Here is an 18,774-nt window from a genome sequence, read left to right as displayed (position 1 = left end):
AGCGTCCTATCGTGTAGTCTTATGTCAAAACAGTCCTCCTCCCAGAACCGCCTCCATCGGCATAACCACACCAGGCGGGCGGGGGAATGAAATCAGCCCGCCCGCTCGATGTGGAGCCGCCGAAGGTCAGAAGCAGGGATATAAAGAGGAATGAAATTAGAAGTTTAGTGGCAATCCAGTTTTGGCCCAAGGTAGAACTATCTATCCTGATCATTAAGGTGAAAAAATAGGTTAAAAAAAGCCCAGCCGATCACATTAAACAGCAGCAGCGGGACAAGGCGTCCCGTTGCTAGGTGACAGTCCAGCGTGAGAGCAGCAGTTGCTGTTAAACACGCTGGAGAGCATAGCAAAGCATTAAGAGCCGAGGTCGCTGTCCAACGTGCTGAAATGCTCAGCACAGCCGTCAAAGCTAAATAACCGAGAGAGTTAGAGCAGTCACTGTCCAAGGTGCTGAAGCTGACTATCCAAGTCCATATCACACTTCAGAGCTGAAACACAGTACCGGAACTAACCAGTAATGCTGTGAAAAGTAAAAAATGAAAAGAGAAAAGAAAGTAAAAGTGACCGAGGATATACATACATATACCTACACACACATACATGAACACATATATATATATATATATATATATATATATATATATACATATATGTACCTACATATACACAAAATACATATGATCAAAGTGAGCGGTTGTGAATGTGAGAGAAGTGAGGAAACGTGAAAAAATATCAACAAAAATGATTAGAAAATAGGATAACACAACAAGTGTATATTGATTAATGCTGAAGAGGAACAGAACAATATAGTTAGTATTAATGCAGCACAACAAACCGTACATCTATCCCGAAAATCGTGAATATGCGGTAAATAAAACCAAAGGTGAGTCAAATGACAATCATAACGATGGCCAAAAAAATTTTTTATATATCCAAAATTAATATACATAAAAATATACATAAATCTAATTAATTTTAATCCAGTAGTGCAGGAATATGAGCAAAGTGCACAAGTATGTGCTAAGACTATAGTTGCCTCACACACAATTGATGTCAGTAATATTAAACGTGATAAGTGAGGCAAGAAAAAAGGGGGGGGGAAGTGGGGAAGGGGAGAATGAGGAAGGGGGGAGGGGAGGGGAAGGAAAAGGGGGAAAGGGAAGAGGGATGAGGACAAACAAAAATTATATTACAATGAGTGACCAAGAAAATTTAGTGATGGGAAGATGATTAAAACTGCCAAATGACTGAACGTGACAGTGACTACTGCTATAAACATTTAATAAACCAAACCTCAATTACTAGGTTAAATACATGGTGATTGTAATAAACAAAAAAGAAAATAAAAGAAAGACTGAAAGCCTGACTAACTCAATATAATTTATTGTGTCAATCTGTGCAAAAGTACCTATGACGAAAAAGCCAAAAGTACAGACTTGATCGTAAACCAAAAACCAATGTAACAATGATCAAATGTTAAAGGGTCGATGTGAAAAGGATTTGACTGTAAATATATATACACAAGTGATCAGAAAATCCGAAAATTTGGCCCACCAATGGCCACAGGACGAATCTGCCGGATGTCACTCTAAATTCATAGCGGGGTCATCACGGGGATTTGAACTGGATCCGAAAACTTCATGCTGAATAGTATGGCAGGAATCATGCTGTAAAACAACAGAGATCTTATAACAAGATAATAATTTCTTATCAAGTTGTGAACAACTGGGATAATAGTTGACCTCAAGAATAAAGATCAATATCCACGTATGTCTAGATAGAAGAACAGGGCATAAGGGGAATGGCAAGTAGAAAACCCAATGTACAAACACATAAACATAAAAATAAAAGGATAAAAACAATGACAACAAGTTAAAAAGTACAGGGATAAAATATTGGTGGACACCAATAGGAGAGTGGCAATGCTCAAACCAAAGAAAGTGACCATGACTTAACTATGGCGATTTCAAAGAAATGGTACGAAGCTGTTGTACTCATTAAGACCATATGGATGTAAGGATCCCAACCTCATAATCCAGGTAGTTTCTTTCTGTCCCAAGGCCTTCTTCCAATTACCACCCCTTGGACCAATCAGTACGCGATCGATAGCTCTCACTTTCAAAAGTGATGCGTCACAGTTGTGAAATAACCTGAAATGGCGAGGAATCGTATTAAGTTGTGATACATCTTCAATTCCCATAGCCGCTTGAATGCCCAACACATGCTCTCGTACTCTCCTACGGAGTTGTCTAGTCGTCATTCCTACATAAATTTTGTCACAAGGACAGATGGCAAAGTAGATGACACCCATAGTGGTACAGTCAATGTGATGGGTAATCTTGAATTCGTGTGTATGGTCAAAATCATAAAATGTAGTTGCCTGTTCGATGTTTGGACAAGCTACACAGCGTCCGCATTTAAAGCAACCCCATTTTGGACCTTTAGATCCAAAAGCATACTGGGGTTGCGAGCCCCGGTGGTAACTATGTACTAAAAGATCCTTGAGGTTTTGGGCTGTTTTGACATAAGACTACACGATAGGACGCTATCGTGGGTGGGCGGGATGTATCGCCGTCTGTCATTGGTGACCGACGCTGAACACCTAACCACCCGATAGGAAACAGCTGTGATTTTACCGGTAAAACATCATTGAGGAAGGTATATCTAGGGGTAACTGGGGCATTTGGACATCAACCCCTGACGAAGCACCAGCGAAACGCGCGTTGGGTTAAGCAGAGGTCCCCCTCTTGGTCTTGATCTCCTATTTATCTTCTTATACGCAGGTGTAGGTATACTACTTTATATGTCGTTTTTACTTAGATTGTACCTTATATATATTCTCTATACTTATTTATGTGTTCATCTGTGCAAAGCGTACCATGCCTAGTACCTGCTCATTAATATGTACTTATGCACTTTAGCCATATATAGGTTGTGTCAGACCATTTTTACATCTGGGGGGCTACTCTGCTTTTACGTTCGGATTCCGTTTGTGTTCGAGGGTCCATGGCATTTTATTATGTCTAAGTGTTATACGTTGTCTCCATGTGTCTAATTGACTTTAATAAAGATTATTTGTATTTTTTCAAACACCTGGTCGTGACTTGTTTCTTGTTCTGGTTTAGTTTTAATTAGTCACTAGGACCACTAGTATCATTCGGGGTATTATTCGGTTTGCTAGAATAATTTTTTGGAGTCAGTATTGCCCATTGACATAACCATTCATGATCTCTGTAGTTGAAGGCGATGTTGGGAAAGACACTGTTTGTAAGCTCTTCCACCAATTTGGGAAAATTTGTGAAATCATCATGGAAGCTGATCAGATCCGTCCCATTGTCAACTTGAATATCTCCATTCCCCAGATTGAGTAATCTGCTTGCAAACTCACCAGCTGTGGCATCTCCATGCAGATTAACGCGCATATTGGTAGTCAGACTCATCTTCTTCACATGCCTCCACAACACCGACTGCTTCAAGCAAGCTTTCAATTCGTCTGCTGGTGTTCCCTTTGGAACAATAGGCAACGTCTGAAGGAAATCACCGGCCAAAACCAAGACGACACCTCCCATGACTGTATTGTTTCCACGCAAGTCCTGCAGAGTTCGATCCAGAGCTTCAAGCGCCAACTTGTGTGCCATCGTGCATTCATCCCAGACAATCATCAAACATTCTTGCAGGACATTTGCCACACCAGTACCTTTGCTGATGTTACATACAAGAGACGCATCTCGAGTCAAGTTGAGCAGTAATTTGAACGCTGAATGGGCAGTTCTGCCACCATCAAGCAATGTTGCCGCAATGCCTGAGGAAGCAACAGTCAGAACAATCCTGGATTGTTATCGGTTCTTTGCCAACAACAGGTTTATGATAAACATCTTTCCTGTTCCGCCAGGAGCATCCAAGAAGACAATACCACCGGTGTTTTTCACAACCATGTCCAAGACCTGATTGTACGTCGTCGTTTGGTCAGCAACCAAAAGAGGTTCATTCGTTGCAAGATAAGTCTCCAGAGCGCTCATGCCATAGCTTGTTTCTCGAAGCAATTCCCGTCCAAGTCTTTCGTCGTTGTTCCTTTCCGTCACAGGAAGTCCCAGTTGCTCAAGTCTCTATCCAACCATCATGAGGGTCTTTTCTTCAAGTAGTATCAATGACATGTTGAACATTTGCGGAGTACAACTGTCCAATTGGAGTCCCGGGTTTTGCCGTCATGCTCCGAGAGGTGCTCTTTGTACTTTTCCCACAGTTCAAGTGGCTTGGATGGTCCACACGTTGTGAGTATGACAGCAAATAGGTTTCGTAAGCTTGCTGGTAATTGGCAGGTTGCTGCTTCCTCTAAAGTCTTGTCCCAATGAGAATCACTCTCAAGTAGTCCCCTTTCTTGACATGCTTGCTGATAGGTTGTACAAACATGGTCGCCAACAGTCTTGAGGCTAACAAACGATGTCGGGCCTGCTACTGTGTGAAGAAGCAACCGGAGGAAGAAGCACTCGTGATTGTTTTGGTGCACTGTGTAGACTCTGCCAAGAGCGTCACTTGACTTGATTCCAACATGACCTTCAACTGGTGTTCCTTGGACTCTTCGCTTGAAAACTCTTGTAGATTTATTCCACGTATAATACTTTGGAACATCGCAGCATAGGAGTGTCATCTTGTTGGCAAAGCTTGAATAATGCTGTCAGCGTGGTGTCTTTGGGCTGCAAAACTTGTTGTGCAGCAGTTTCCTTGGGGAAGTAGACTCCCTGTCCATTTTCCAAGTGGACGTTGAGATGAATTGGAAAGTCCAAAATTCGCCATACAGCCTCATTGCTACTGATGTAACGTCCAGTTTCGATTTCATCAATTGTTCTTTCTTGGCAATTGATTTCATCAGTTGTTCTTCCTTGTCTTTCCAAGCCAAATGCTGCTTGATCCGATCCTTTGTTGACATATTTGCAGATGTACTTGATCGCCTTAACTGAGTTGCAATATTCAACATTGACGTGAGATTGAAAGGTCTTGGAAAGAAATGACGAGTAAGGTACAATCCGTCTGTTGTCGACCTCGATGTCCTGGTAACTATTGCCAATCTTCATCTTCATCAATGCAGTGAACCCACCTTCACCCACTTTTCTTCTGCGATAAAGTGGATAACCATCATCTCCAGACTGAGTTTCATGAATCAGCTGTCTTGGGAATCACTTTGTACAGAAGCCATCTTTCATGCATAGGGAGCTTGGATTCAGTCTTCCACATGGTCCATAACTATGTTCTTTATGATGATGTCGAATAGCTTTTGATCTTCTTGTGCATTTGGGATCTCTGCACTAATGACAGAATCGATCTGATTTGGTTGGATCTTCTCCTATAGCCAGATCAGTATATGTGCGTGAGGCAAACCTTGTTTTTGCCATTGGATTGTGCACATGAAGCATTGAGTTTCTCTAAATACCTTGCCCTTCGTGAGGACACTCATGAACTTGATAACCTTTTGTCGAAAAAGACTCGGGCTACCAGATCGCTACCAGATCGCCGATTGTTCTGGCAAGAGCTCTTGGCGAATTTCGTTCCATGTTGGGTTGCACATAAAAGTAATAAACAAGTCAGGCCTTCCGTATTTTCGCACATATGTCATGGAGTCTTGAGTGTATTCGTGCATATGACGAGGGCTCCCTGTGAAGCTGGAAGGCAAGATAACCATCTGACCAACATTGCTCGTGTTTCCATTGTTGACGACAGCATCTCGAAGGTGGATATATCTTTTAGCACGAAGTGCCTTCTGATTGAAACGGATGAAGCCAAGTCGCTCTGTTTCGATTTTGGCATACATATCAACCAAAAACTGATGGAAAAGATTTCGGCCATATTTGCAGATGTACTTGATTGCCTTAACTGAGTTGCAATATTCAACATTGACGTGAGATTGAAAGGTCTTGGAAAGAAATGGCGAGTAGGGTACAATCCGTCTGTTGTCGACCTCGATGTCCTGGTAACTATTGCCAATTTTCATCTTCATCAATGCAGTGAACCCGCCTTCACCCACTTTTTTTCTGCGATAAAGTGGATAACCATCATCTCCAGACTGAGTTTCATGAATCAGCTGTCTTGGGAATCACTTTGTACAGAAGCCATCTTTCATGCATGGGGAGCTTGGATTCAGTCTTCCACATGGTCCATGACCATGTTCTTCATGATGATGTCGAATAGCTTTTGATCTTCTTGTGCATTTGGGATCTCTGCACTAATGACAGAATCGATCTGATTTGGTTGGATCTTCTCCTATAGCCAGATCAGTATATGTGCGTGAGGCAAACCTTGTTTTTGCCATTGGATTGTGCACATGAAGCATTGAGTTTCTCTAAATACCTTGCCCTTCGTGAGGACACTCATGAACTTGATAACCTTTTGTCGAAAAAGACTCGGGCTACCAGATCGCTACCAGATCGCTACCAGATCGCCGATTGTTCTGGCAAGAGCTCTTGGCGAATTTCGTTCCATGTTGGGTTGCACATAAAAGTAATAAACAAGTCAGGCCTTCCGTATTTTCGCACATATGTCATGGAGTCTTGAGTGTATTCGTGCATATGTCGAGGGCTCCCTGTGAAGCTGGAAGGCAAGATAACCATCTGACCAACATTGCTCGTGTTTCCATCGTTGACGACAGCATCTCGAAGGTGGATATATCTTTTAGCACGAAGTGCCTTCTGATTGAAACGGATGAAGCCAAGTCGCTCTGTTTCGATTTTGGCATACATATCAACCAAAAACTGATGGAAAAGATTTCGGCACATCAATAGGTGATTTGAATGGCTCGCCCACATCATAATTTGATAGGCATAAAAGGCCATGAACAAACCTTTTTTACCGGCGGTAACATTTCTTGGATTTGTTTGGAAGATTTGAATATCGTATCCGTCTTCGCCTTGCCAAACGATCAGTGGGTACTGAAGTGCGTCATATGATCGATGGGTTTCAGAAACTCTCTGTAGTTGATTATCACGCTTCTGCAGCACAATATCCCGATTTTCAAATTCCCCAACGATGACGACAGCAACTTCATTGACAGTTGGTGCGTTGTATCGCCACTCATGCTCTCCTGTTGGCCTTCGGTCAGCCTTGATGACCACTTTGTAGTTATCCGAAGTCATCATTTCCAAAGAGCTCTTGAATATCTCGACATAACAGTGATGTTCGTGAAGCATCTGCTGTAGTTCCAGCAAAATGTAGGCCCGAGTTCCAGGGACGTTGCTCTGTCGTTGCTGAACTTGAAGCTTTTCATCGCCCATGAAATAAATCTGCAGAAACTTTGTTTCATTGGGCAATGGCAGGAGCGATCCAAGTTGATGGCAAACTTGTCCCTGAATTTTGAAGGTGGGCATGAAGCCTTTCGAATTTCGTTCACACCAAACAAAATCATCTGAAAGCAAGAGTTGTAGCGCCTCAAATTTCCCAGAAAGTGCTTGGTTTGGGGAATGTTCGCAGTCATCAGTGACTTGAGTGGTTCTGGTGGTGCATTAACTGGGGGTAGTTGAACCTTGCCAGCAGAGCAGCACATGCCAGGTGGCTCTGACTTCCACTTCTGGGCTTCACAATGTTCACAGGTCCTGTCCATGTTTCCAATATTGACCAAGTCGTGCAGATCATATTCAATTGTTGTGTCGTATTGCATAGCAGCTTTGTTCATGCAATCCCAAGATGTACGTCGAAAAACAATATTTCTTGCACCTTGTGCTCGAACCCGACGATCAGTCGCTTGACGTGTTTCTTCAGCTCTTGCGGGCGTTTGTCGCAATCTTTGATCTTCAAGCCGAGCATTGGTCATTTCTGGCGTTTCTGCTGCTCAACGTATTCTTTGAGCCAAGCGTCGACCTTCTCTTTGTTCAGGACTTTTTCCTTTGGGAGCCATGGTCAGTGAAAAGTGAATTTCAAACCAATCAAAAGTGGCAAAAGGAGGTAAACTTTGTTCGATGTCCAATGCAATCACAAATCGCTATTGATTTGTTTTTCAACCAAAGTGATTTTTTTTTTTTTTTTTTTTTCAAAACATTTTTATTAAAATTTTACTTGCAACATTTTTTTCTTTCTGTGTCATTACAAGGAACAAGGTATGGCATTGCCCACATCTTGACAAAAGTAAATACATACATAGTTGTTCATATCAGTATATTTGTTAATAACATCAGAAGCAGATATGTTGATTTTTCATTACATTGCGAACTTCAACTTAAACAATAAACCTTTTAACCATTTAAACCTATACCCTTGGTAGTCTTATTTATGCCTTATCCTTATTTCCTTTCAATGCATCTATGCATACCCTTACTCTCTCTATTTCCATCTACTTTCTTGGTGGTTTGATTTTCAATTTCCCTAAGGATCCAAAGTGACTTTTAAACCAATCAAAATCTGCAAAAGCAGGCAAACTTTGTGAAATATCCAATCCAATCAAAAACTGCTACTGGTTTGTTTTACAACCAATCAAAAATCGTGTTGATTTGTTTTTCAACAAATCAAAAATCGCTTTTGGTTAGCTTTTCAACCAATCAAAAATCACGATCAGGCAAGTGTGTACTTCGATGCAAATTGAAAAGTGAATGGCAGTGTAAAGTAAATTTCAGTAAAAGTGACTTTCAGTAAAAGCGATTTTAAATCTAATCAAAAATCGCGAAAGGAGGCAAACTTTGTTCAATGTCCAATCAAAAATAGCTATTCCCTAATCGGGCTTCAAAAAACAAACTTTATATAGTTCTATCTAGTATCAGGCTGCTCACACCAACTGCCTTTGACTGTAACAAGATGGCTGCCGTCACCATAGTAACGAGCACAGCACATTGAGCCGCATTTATCAAAATTGTTTAATAGAAAAACATTTCCTGTGGCCCATATCAACCAATCAAAGCTCGGCTTTCATTTTTTTTTCCCACTGCTCTAAGGCAGCACGGTGGCTCAGTGGTTAGCACTATTGCCTTGCAGTGCTAGGGTCCTGGGTTCAAATCCAACCATGGACTTTATATGTTATCCCTGTGTTTGTGTGGGTGTCCTCCAGGGACTCTGGTTTCCTCCCACTCCCCAAAAACATACCAATAGAGAATTTAGATTGTGAGCCCCATGAAAACAGCAAAAAAGAGGACCTCTGTACAGCACTGTGTTGGCACTATATAAGTAACTCAAATAAATAATATGAAAGCAGCACTGTAATTGGTTGCTATGGTCAACCAATCCAGTTTTTCTATTAGACAGTTGTGTTAAATGAGGTTCAATCTTCTCCCATAAGTTCCAAGATGTCTGCCATTGCAACCAGCACAACACATTGTTCTCATAAAAGACACAAGATGGCTGGCATCACCCTAGTAACCAGCACAATGCATTCTTCTGACATAAGCCCCAAGATGGATGCTATCACCATAGTAACCAGCACAACACATTCTTCTCATATAGACTACAGTGGCTCTCATTATGAGACATATATAACATTGTAATTTTCAGTAAACACTAACATTGAAAGTCTAATTTATATCAATAACCAAAAGAATTGTCTGTAACATGGATATAAAAATTAACGTTGTAATGGATTGTGTCATAATAAATCTGGATACATTTCCATTACAGAGACGTCCCGTTACTGCACAGATGAACAAATAGGTTATAATCTCACTCATACCCCTCCCCCGTACTATTTATCATTACCAATCAACCCAAATCCATAGTAGAAAAGCATTGATGACTCGCCTGAAAACACAAATTTGCATAAAACCACCTTTCCTAACCCGGCTTGCTGGACTGTCTCCCACAAAACGAGGTTGTTGGCAAATATACCAAAATACACAACCTGCCTATATATACTAACCTTTATCCAGTATAGTAGAAGGACTGTGATATCTCCCATGTTACATGTAGGAAGTTGTTCTGATCATGTCGCAGGAAAACACAGCAGAGATGGCTTCTCTTTGTAGCAGGAGATGGAGTACGGTCTTGTGAGGAATATTGTGCGTCCTCTCCTGGATGTTGAGTCTGGTGGCAGCAGGCTTTGTATTAGATGTGTCTGGTCTCTGAATAATGTAGCGGGAGGCAGATTATGATGTCAGCAGCAGCAGTGTGACATAACTCTGGTTGTTACATCCCTACCAGCAGCAAATCAGGTAAGCTTATATAATTTCCAAAGCAGGTATTAAAAATCCAAGCAGCGATCTGATTGGTTGTTATGGCTTACAGATGACATGATCCATTTTAAACCAATGGAAAATCGGGCTTCAAACAAACTTTCAAAAAGATATTTTATATATATATATATATATATATATATATATATATATATATGTATATATATGTGTATATATATATATATATATATATATATATATATATACAGTATATGTACACATATACGTGTGTGTGTGTGTGTGTGTGTGTTTATTTATACACACACCGCTCGGCAATAACAATAAAACCACTGACAGGTGAAGCGAGTAGCATTGATTACCTTGTTACTTCTGCCATCTGTCAATGGGGTGGAATATTTTAAGCAGCAAGTGAAAGGTCTTATAGTTGATGTCTTGGCAGCAGAAAAAAATAGGTAATCCAAACAGCAGGGCTTGTGAAGTATTCTCAGTATGCAGTGGTTACTACATAGCAAAAGTAGTCCAAGGAAGGATAACTGGTGAACCAGCGACAGGGTCAAGGGCACCCAAGGCTCATTGATGCGAGGGGGAAGAGATAACTGATCTGTCTGGTATGATCCTATAGAAAGGCTACTGTAGCACAAATTGCTGAAAAAGTTAATGCCAGCTATGATAGACAGGTGTCATACAGTGCTTGCTGCGTTTGGGACTGTGTAGCCGCAGACTGGTTGTAGTGCACAGGCTGACCACTGTGGAAAACACCTACAACAAGTGAGCATCAAAACTGGACCATGGAGCCATGGAAGAAAGGGGACTGATATGATGAATTACGTTTTCTTTTACATTATATGGATGGCCGTCTGCGTGTGTGTGTAGCTTACCTGGGAAAGTGATGGCACCAGGATGCACTACAGGAAGAAGGCAAGCTGGTAGAGGTAGTGTGGTGCTCTTGGCAATGTTCTGCTGGAATCTTTGAGTCTTGGCATTCATGTGGATGTTAATTTGACATGTATCATCTACCTAAACATTTTTGCAGACCAAGTCAATGGTTTACCCTTATGGCAGTGGCCTCTTTCAGCAGAATAATGTGCCCTGCCACACTGCAAAAATTGTTCAGGAATGGTTTGAGGAACATGACAAAGAGTTCAAGAAGTTGACTTGGCCTCTTTGCCGAATAAAGAGACATCAATATTCTTAATGAATATTAGTGCAAGCCTTGTTTCAAATTTCTTATTGAGGCTAAGTAGCTTCAAGTTGGGAGACAGTGGTGTAACTACCACTGTAGCAGCCATAGTGGCTGCTATGGGGCCCATGGCATAGCACTGTCTACAGGGGGCTGTATAGCACTGTCTACAGGGGAGGCCTGTATGGCACTATTTACAGGAGGGCACTATCTACAAAGGCGGGCTGTGTGTGGCACCCATGGGAGTGAGTCCCAGTCAAAAGTTTGCTATTGGGCCCAGTGTTTTCTAGTTACGCCCCTGTTAGGAGACATCTAATTGACTCAAAGTAGGTTAGTAAAGATAAGCTAGCAGATGGAAGAGTTACGCAGGACTGCAGGATCAGACTACACAGGGTTTGTTTGTTGTCAGTAACTATGGCGACACATAGGCCATATACAATTAACTGCACTATTGCATAAATGTACATAGCCTTCAGTTATTGTACTATATAGAATTATGCTCTAAATACAATACATATGGTTATATATAAAAAATATGTATGACGATAATATAAAATAATTAATATAATATAAAACATAGCTTAACAACTGACGTTCCCTTTTGCTTGCAGTAAGTTATATCAGATTAGAAAGAAAAATTAATGATTGTAGGTAATTGTTATGTAAACCCGAGAGAAGTAAACTAATTTCATTGCTACCCGTGCTTGCTGAATAAATAAATGTCCATTTCTTAATATCAGTTGCCCCTAGCATATATTTTTTCACTTTCCCAGTGTTTCCCAAATGCTTTCCTACTGTGATTTAAAATATCACTCACTGTGTATAAGGCCTCATTCACACGACAGGGTCCGAGTGTCGGCCGGGAAAATCGGCCGTTTTTGGCCGATTTTCCCGGCCGGTTTGCATCCGATTTGCATCCGTTCCGATTCCGTTCCGGGCCGAGTTGCCGTTTTTACCGGCCGATTTGGACCCGATTTGCATCCGTTTTTTTCCCTGTCCGTTTTAAAATCGGATGAATTTCATTTAAATTTGTTGCCACACACAGCCCTTTGTAGATAATGCCACAGCCCCCCTGGTAGGTAATGCCACCCAGCCCCCTGCAGGTAATGCCACCCAGCCCCCTGTAGGTGATGCCACACAGCCCCCTGTTGGTGATGCCACCCTGCCCCCTGTAGGCAATGCCACCCAGCCCCCTGTAGGAATACCACCCTGTCCCCTGTAGGTAATGCCACCCAGCTCCCTGTAGGTAATGCCACCCAGCCCCCTGTAGGTAATGCCACCCAGCCCCCTGTAGGTAATGCCACCCAGCCCCCTGTAGGTAATGCCATCCAGCCCCCTGTGGATAATGCCACCCAGCCCCCTGTAGGTAATGCCACTCAGTCCCCTGTAGGTGATGCCACCAAGCCCCCTGTAGGCGATGCCACCAAGCCCCCTGTAGGCGATGCCACCAAGCCCCCTGTAGGCGATGCCACACAGCCACCTGTAGGCGATGCCACACAGCCCCCTGTAGGCGATGCCACACAGCCCCCTGTAGGCGATGCCACACAGCCCCTTGTAGGCGATGCCACACAGCCCCCTGTAGGCGATGCCACACAGCCCCCTGTAGGCGATGCCACACAGCCCCCTGTAGGCGATGCCACCCACCAGCCCCCTGTAGGCGATGCCACCCACCAGCCCCCTGTAGGCGATGCCACCCACCAGCCCCCTGTAGGCGATGCCACCCACCAGCCCCCTGTAGGCGATGCCACCCACCAGCCCCTGTAGGCGATGCCACCCACCAGCCCCCTGTAGGTGAGGCCACCCACCCTGCCCCCTGTAGGTGATGCCACCTTGCCCCCTGTAGGTGATTCCACCCTGCCCCCTGTAGGTGATTCCATCCTGCCCCCTGTAGGTGATGCCACCCAGCCCCCTGTAGGTGATGCCACCCAGCCCCCTGTAGGTGATGCCACCAAGTCCCCTGTAGGTGATCCCACACAGCCCCCTGTAGGTTGCACCCATCCCCCCCCCCTTCCAGGAGAAGTCACTGACTTCAATGTCCATATATGGACAGTGTAGTCACTGACTTCTCCTGAAGAGGAATTCCCTGCCACAGGTCGGGAATTCCGCTTCAGAAGTGAGTGACGTCACTGTGTCCATATATGGACAGTGTAGTCACTCACTTCTCCTGTAGCGGAATCCCCGGCCATAGAGTCGGGGATTCCGCTGCAGAAGTACGTGACTTTGCTGTGTCCATATATGGACAGTGTAGTCATGCACTTCTCCTGTAGCGGCATCCCCGGCCATAGAGTCGGGGATTCCGCTGCAGAAGTGCGTGACTTCGCTGTGTCCATATATGGACAGTGTAGTCATGCAATTCTCCTGTAGCGGCATCCCCGGCCATAGAGTTGGGGATTCCGCTGCAGAAGTGCGTGACTTCGCTGTGTCCATATATGGACAGTGTAGTCACGCACTTCTCCTGTAGCGGCATCCCCGGCCATAGAGTCGGGGATTCCGCTGCAGAAGTGCGTGACTTCGCTGTGTCCATATACGGACAGTGTAGTCACGCACTTCTCCTGTAGCGGCATCCCCGGCAATAGAGTCGGGGATTCCGCTGCAGAAGTGAGTGACTTCGCTGTGTCCATATCTGGACAGTGTAGTCACGCACTTCTCCTGTAGCGGAATCCACAATCCCCGGCCGGGGATTGGGGATTCCGACTCCTACAGCGAGCAATAAAAGACCCTCCTCCTCCTCACATGCACTCTGCACTGTGAGGAGGAGGAGAGAGAGTGCGCGAGCGACGGTAGACCCGGCCATCACTCGGGACACATTCCGGTGATGGCCGGGTATTACCCGGCCCCATAGACTTCTATGGGAGCCGGGCGGCCGGGCACCCGGCCGAAAATAGAGCATGTCCTATTTTTTGACGGCCGGTTTTCCCGGCCGTCAAAAAATCGGTCATGTGAATAGCCCCATTAGGGGTCTATTATTCCTAATGCAGCCGGGTGCCGGCCGATTTATGAACGGCCGGCACCCGGCCGGGAAACCCTGTCGTGTGAATCCCGCCTAAGGCTGGATTCACATGAGCATGTTCGGTCCGTAAAGGACGGAACGTATTTCGGCCGCAAGTCCCGGACCGAACACACTGCAGGGAGCCGGGCTTCTAGCATCATAGTTATGTACGACGCTAGGAGTCCCTGCCTCGCTGTGGAACTACTGTCCCGTACTGTAATCATGTTTTCAGTACGGGACAGTAGGTCCATGGCGAGGCAGGGACTCCCTGCAGTGTGTTCGGTCCGGGACTTCCAGCCGAAATACGTTCCGTCCTTTACGGACCGAACATGCTCGTGTGAATCCAGCCTTACTGCTGCCTGGCATTCAGTAGCACAGTGGCCTGATTATTTTCTATGGTCTTTAGCATTCACAAAGATTCCCATAAGATTTATCACTGGCCTCACTGTTTCATTAGGAACTGGCCTGTAAATATGTCTGCTTAGAAAGTAGCATTGCTGTACATAAAAAAATAATTTACAGAGATGAACAAACTTGTAAACTGTCACATGTCTTAGTTTAGGTTTCTATTCATGTTGCATGAAAAAGATCCCCGCACCCCCATCCCCTAATCTAAATGTAATTTCACTGTTATAACAACATAGGTAAACAATATAGGAGAAAATCCAATAAATATTTGTTTTATAGAAAAGCTTTTATCAATCCTTCTACTGAATCTTCTTTAAATCTGTCAAAGAGTATGATATCATTATAAAACCAAAATCCCAATATCTCGTAAGGCGGTTGTAGATGTATATTAGATGTAGTGCAGCCAGAAATGTTGTGTGTAACCGGTATATTTTGGGACTTTTTCATTCACTTTGCTAGTATCTATAAAAGTAAATTTGCTCTGTATAAGGCCTTGTTTACACTGAGTTTTTTGGAGGCAGAAAAAAATATGCCTAGGAATTCCTTCAGGAATTTTGGAGGCAGATTTTGAACTGCCTGCGCTTTTTCAGCGTTTTTTGTGGCGTTTTCATCCACGGCCATTAAAGCTAATGAAAGGACCATGGACGAAAAACACAGTGAAAAAACGCTCAGAAACGAGTGCAGTGGGTCTTTTATGCCTTCCATTGATTTCAATAGCAGGTCAGAGGTGGAAACCCTAGCAAGAAAAGACATGCCGTTTTTTATCCCCCCCCCCCCCCCGTGCGGCAAAAAGCACCCTAGAAAAATAGATGCCTATGCCTCCCATTGAAATTAATGGGGGCCGATTTGGGTAATTTTTTGGCGCTGATTGCGACGCAGTTTCCGCGTCTAAATCAGCGCCGAAAAACTCTGTGTGAAATGGCGAGTTTGAACTGACCCTTAATGTGCTAAGTGGATGGGCTCTTCTTGGTTTTATGACACAACTGTAGTGTGTGCTTTGAGCCAATAATATGTTTGCCCTGCTACTCCCCTTTCCCCCATTAAAGAAGAGAAACCACAACATATTCCCCCTCCTCCCCCACCCCTTTGGCATTTTTTACCGCGAGAAAAAAAAATGCTCGGGGGAAAAAGAAGCGACATACCCTATCTTGAGGCATTTTCTGCCTCAAAAACCCCATTGAAATCAATGGGAGACGGAAATAAACGCATTTTTGACGCTGTTTTTTATGCGTTTTTTTGTTAAAAAACACTTGCGGTTGTTCCATCTTTCTGTTGAAGAGATAGCTAAAAAAAAGCAGTCAAAAAATGCGTGTGGTGCAAAACCATACTGAGCTCCTGGACTGTGAGAAAGATGCAACTTTCTCTTAATAAGATATACTGCAAAGCTACATTTTTCATCATGTATGTGCAAAGATATTATAATAATATCTACACATCATTCGTTTTTGGAGCATGTGTACTGGGTACTAGCACATTTTTTTTTTTTTTACATTAGGAGTTTCCTTACATAAATTTAAGAGATTGGTAACAAAAATCCTTCAGAAATTCTGATAATCCACCACCAATTTATTTCATGGAACTGAAAAAGAATCTATAATCTCTTAGATTTTGCAGAGATACCTCTCTTCTTAATAGTCCAGAACATTTGAAAAACTGGCACCAATTATTTCCCGGTCATACTAATATTAATAGTTAGCAGTTGGATAGAGCTTAATGTTTTCCTTTGACTTCTTGCAGCTTCTTCTGGCATAGGAGTATTTCTAGAAATATTACTGCCAAAGATATTTGTAATCTTCCTACCACAAGATCAATGATTTTCATCTAGGTATATGAAAGTTAATGTACTGCTTTAATCTCCTTTTTTTTTTTTTTTTGTATTGATTGATTTCATATTTAAAAACATATCTATTTATAATTCTAAATATATATTTATTGGGATCAGAGCTCTTCTTTTCTGTTACAGAGCTCCAAATATTTTGATATCACTTCACACAGATATTGTTCCTAAGGCAGAGCTGTCAGCTTAAAATGCTGCCCTATGTAAGCTAAAGGTCTGTACTACTAGTAGCCAAAAACAGCACACAAAAAAATTATCTGCTGTTTGGCTAACAGTAGTGATTAAAGTATACAGCAGACTTATAGTGTTTGTGTTTGACAGGCTGCTGTGTATATATGTATACACAGCATCCTGTCAGTCAACACTAAGAGGGATGGGGAGAGACGAGAGGGAGTGCTGTCCTCAAAAATACAGCGGACTCAGAACTGAGTCCGCTATATTCTTTAAGCACTTTTATTAACCTAAGTGCACAATTTTTTTTTCTGTCATTTTGGCTACTAGGAGTACAGACCTGTAGCTTCTAGGAGCACACACCTTCTATGGGGCAGCATATTAAGATGATAGATGAAATTTAATTATAAAATTCTAATGGCCTGCAACCACCACCAGGTGGAGCTTAAAAGCTTACTGTATACATCGCCAATTAAAACGTAATAATAAATCCAAATTCAGAAAGCTCTTAAGCTCCACTTAGTGGTGGCTTCAGGCAGCCAGAATTTCATCATTTAACACTAAGGCTGGGCAGAGGATTTAGAGCTTTGTATCATAAAAACTGAGATCTGATGCCCATAAATATGTATTGTGCAATTCATCAGCACCACATTTTGGACCTAAAACAAAATAGTGTCTTGGTCTTGTAATTGGGCTCAGTTTGCAGCAATATTTGCTTTCTGTAATGGTGCTACAGTTATTCATCAATTTGTAGTCTGGAACAATGTTTATAAGTTCCAACTTTTTAGATCTCTGCCGCAAATAAAAGTCAAATTTATATTCAAACGTATATATTTATTTTCCAGCATTGAGCTATGCTGGTTTTCTAACTTGCAATAGAGCGTTTTAAACAATCCAGTGAACCAAGTGAAAAATAACCTTCAACATCCCTTCAAGCAATATCAATGGACTGCTTTGAAAAAACATAAATGCTCAATATTATCTTCCTTTCAATGCGTAACAATAGAATAACTACTGCATTGAGGTCTGAGCTGTTAATAAAATATGAGATCATGTTGGTTTAGTTGGTTTTGTTTAAAAGGCCAATAGTGACATAAACCCATGAATATGTTATTAAATTTACTGAGAACACAAAGGAAGACTTTATTTTAATGTGTAAAGTGCATTTAGTTTCAATACAATGTTGTATAACTTTAAATTGAAAAATTAGTTAGACGTGGTATTGAAACTTACAGTAATTTGTTATGTAGTATGGAATATTTTCATGTAATTCAACAATATTGATAATATTTTTTTTTTACAGTAATTATATTTACGAGGATATTATCTCTATACCTTCTGTATGAAATAGACTTGAATATTGGGCAGCTTTAATGTAGTTTAAATTCTACTTAGAAACAATTTTAACAAGTATACACACCTTTGTAATGTTTGGGGGTTTTCTTACCTGTTACTGACTAAAGTGTTTATGAAACATGTTTTTTCCTCAGGCAAGCATTATCAGTCTAGATTTTAAGAGGGAGAGTACTAAAGTTTGAAAAACTACGGTAAATGGGTCTTCTTAAATAGAGTAGAAGAAAGACAAGGCTGTATTTACTATATCAAAATATATCTACTATATCTATCAGTCTAGTGCATGTTACTCCCATAGTCACGCCTTTGTGACTTTTTGCCTACTTTGATTAGTACAAAATCTATTTTAATTCTACAATTAGGTAGGAATTAGGGTATGGTCACATCCTTAACAAAGGGTAAACAACGGAAAACAACTCCTGATTTTCAGCCGTTTTTTAAGCAACTATCGTTTTTCGCTGCATTTTTTTACGTCCTTTTTGGAGCTGTTTTTCTATGAAAAACGGCTCCAAAAACGGCTCAAGAAGTGTCATGCACTTCCTTTTATGGGGCGTCTTTGTACGCACTGTTATTTGAAAATGAGGCGTAAAATAACGCCCCGTCGGAACAGAACGCCGTATCTCCCATTGAAATCAATGGGCAGATGTTTGTAGGCGTTCTGCTTCTGATTTTTCAGCCGATTTTTACGGCCCCGAAAAACGTCTGAAAATAGGCCGTGTGAGCGTCCCCTTACTGTAAC

At 42.3% G+C, this 18,774-nt stretch overlaps 1 protein-coding gene and 1 long non-coding RNA gene across 5 annotated transcripts in view; one reads left to right on the top strand and one right to left on the bottom strand.

Moving 5' to 3' along the window:
• Positions 1-10,025, bottom strand: part of LOC142652921 (uncharacterized) — a 37,511-nt gene extending 27,486 nt beyond the window's left edge. Inside the window, exon 1 of the long non-coding RNA XR_012847985.1 lies at positions 9,824-10,025. This is a non-coding gene — a long non-coding RNA (uncharacterized LOC142652921). The remainder of the gene's footprint in view (positions 1-9,823) is intronic.
• The window catches only part of KCNH8 (potassium voltage-gated channel subfamily H member 8), a 362,579-nt gene that overhangs the window by 118,194 nt on the left and 225,611 nt on the right, over positions 1-18,774 (top strand). The gene's annotated exons all lie outside the window — the stretch shown is intronic.

Source organism: Rhinoderma darwinii, chromosome 5 (assembly GCF_050947455.1).
Source record: "Rhinoderma darwinii isolate aRhiDar2 chromosome 5, aRhiDar2.hap1, whole genome shotgun sequence".
In the NCBI taxonomy this organism is placed as follows: Eukaryota; Metazoa; Chordata; class Amphibia; order Anura; family Rhinodermatidae; genus Rhinoderma; species Rhinoderma darwinii.
This window is presented reverse-complemented; position numbering and strand designations above follow the sequence as displayed.